General features: G+C 39.5%; 1 long non-coding RNA gene across 1 annotated transcript; it reads left to right on the forward strand.

The window, feature by feature from the left end:
• The first annotated feature begins 364 nt into the window (after nucleotides 1-364).
• On the forward strand, nucleotides 365-1,887 carry LOC148071470 (uncharacterized). Its single transcript, XR_015712830.1, has 3 exons — nucleotides 365-921; nucleotides 1,046-1,080; nucleotides 1,176-1,887. It is a non-coding gene; the product is annotated as an uncharacterized LOC148071470 (long non-coding RNA).
• Nucleotides 1,888-2,326: the final 439 nt, after the last annotated feature.

The raw sequence follows: 2,326 nt of genomic DNA on the forward strand, positions 1-2,326 counted from the left end.
CTATGCCAGTGAATGAATGCAATTGGCTTTTTTCCTATTATTATTCTCATTCATACTTGCCAAAATAAATATTATCCTGATTTTGATTTGAAATTGATTAATAAGGCCTCAAAGGTAAACCCAAACATAGCATATATCCAAATGTCGGATAGTCATTACTGCAAAAAGGCTCTATATGATTAAAGAAATGTCTGACTGGCTGCTTGAGCTCATATATTTTGCAGGTTCCCCACATCAAACGTTTGGATTTGAAATGTGTTTCTTATTAATTGACAGTGAGGTAGAGCAGTTGTGCAACACACATTAGTGCTTCATATATATATATATATATATATATATATATATATATATACAAATGAGTATTTTGACCACATCATGCTCTTTATGCATGTTGTCTTACTCCAAGTTGTATAGGCTCGAAAGCCTACTCCCAATTACGCATATCAGGTGATGTGCATCTCTGTAATGAGAAGGGGTGTGGTCTAATGACATCAACACCCTATATCAGGTGTGCATAATTATTAGGCAACTTCCTTTCCTTTGGCAAAATGGGTCAGAAGAGGGACTTGACAGGCTCCGAAAAGTCTAAAATAGTGAGATATCTTGCAGAGGGATGCAGCACTCTTAAAATTGCCAAGCTTCTGAAGCGTGATCATCGAACAATCAAGCGTTTCATTCAAAATAGTCAACAGGGTCGCAAAAAGCATGTGGAAAAACCAAGGCGCAAAATAACTGCCCATGAACTGAGAAAAGTCAAGCATGCAGCTGCCAAGATGCCACTTGCCACCAGTTTTGCCATATTTCAGAGCTGCAACATCACTGGAGTGCCAAAAAGCACAAGGTGTGCAATACTCAGAGACATGGCCAAGGTAAGAAAGGCTGAAAAACGACCACCACTGAACAAGACACACAAGCTGAAACGTCTAGACTGGGCCAAGAAATATCTCAAGACTGATTTTTCTAAGGTTTTATGGACTGATGAAATGAGAGTGAGTCTTGATGGGCCAGATGGATGGGCACGTGGCTGGATCGGTAAAGGGCAGAGAGCTCCAGTCCGACTCAGACGCCAGCAAGGTGGAGGTGGGGTACTGGTATGGGCTGGTATCAAAGATGAGCTTGTGGGGCCTTTTCGGGTTGAGGATGGAGTCAAGCTCAACTCCCAGTCCTACTGCCAGTTTCTGGAAGACACCTTCTTCAAGCAGTGGTACAGGAAGAAGTCGGCATCCTTCAAGAAAAACATGATTTTCATGCAGGACAATGCTCCATCACACGCATCCAAGTACTCCACAGCGTGGCTGGCAAGAAAGGGTCTAAAAGAAGGAAAACTAATGACATGGGCTCCTTGTTCACCTGATCTGAACCCCATAGAGAACCTGTGGTCCCTCATCAAATGTCAGATTTACAAGGAGGGAAAACGGTACACCTCTCTGAACCGTGTCTGGGAGGCTGTGGTTGCTGCTGCACGCAATGTTGATCGTGAACAGATCAAAACACTGACAGAATCCATGGATGGCAGGCTTTTGAGTGTCCTTGCAAAGAAAGGTGGCTATATTGGTCACTGATTTGTTTTTGTTTTGTTTTTGAATGTCAGAAATGTATATTTGTGATTGTTGAACTGTTATATTGGTTTCCCTGGTGAAAATAAATAATTATAATGGGTATATATTTGTTTTTTTGTTAAGTTGCCTAATAATTATGCACAGTAATAGTCACCTGCACACACAGATATCTTCCTAAAATAGCTAAAACTAAAAAAGCCCTGCTCCAACTTCCAAAAATATTCAGCTTTGATATTAATGAGTGTTTTGGGTTAATTAAGAGCATGGTTGTTGTTCAATAATAAAATTAATCCTCAAAAATACAACTTGCCTAATATTTCTGCACTCCCTGTATATATACATACATACATTTGATGTTTTTTTTTCTATATACAAACAATGATTATCTCGTAGGGGAGCTCTTAAGGAATTAATTGGAAGTCCCAAGATAAAAATTAAATTATTGTATCATGGGTTAGTCAAAAATTAGGAAAGATGGACATGCAAAAAATATACCTAAACTCTTTAATCCATATTGTAGCTGCTGCTTTATCCTGCATATTCATCACCTGTCAGTAAATAATGGATACAGGCGGTCCACACCGCAGATAATGTTGAATTCAGCTAATAATGTTGAAAGTGACAGCCATGATTAATGTGGCTTCCCCCTGTGACTGATGTGCTCCACAGTAAATGATAAAAACTGTGAGGTTAGAGTACAGAACAAGATCACGGCCCTGAGTGTGCGCATACACCCATTGAAATTTGTTAAATCACAAATGATATTC

The sequence above is a fragment of the Callionymus lyra genome, chromosome 9 (assembly GCF_982586985.1).
Source record: "Callionymus lyra chromosome 9, fCalLyr1.hap1.1, whole genome shotgun sequence".
Taxonomy (NCBI): Eukaryota; Metazoa; Chordata; class Actinopteri; order Syngnathiformes; family Callionymidae; genus Callionymus; species Callionymus lyra.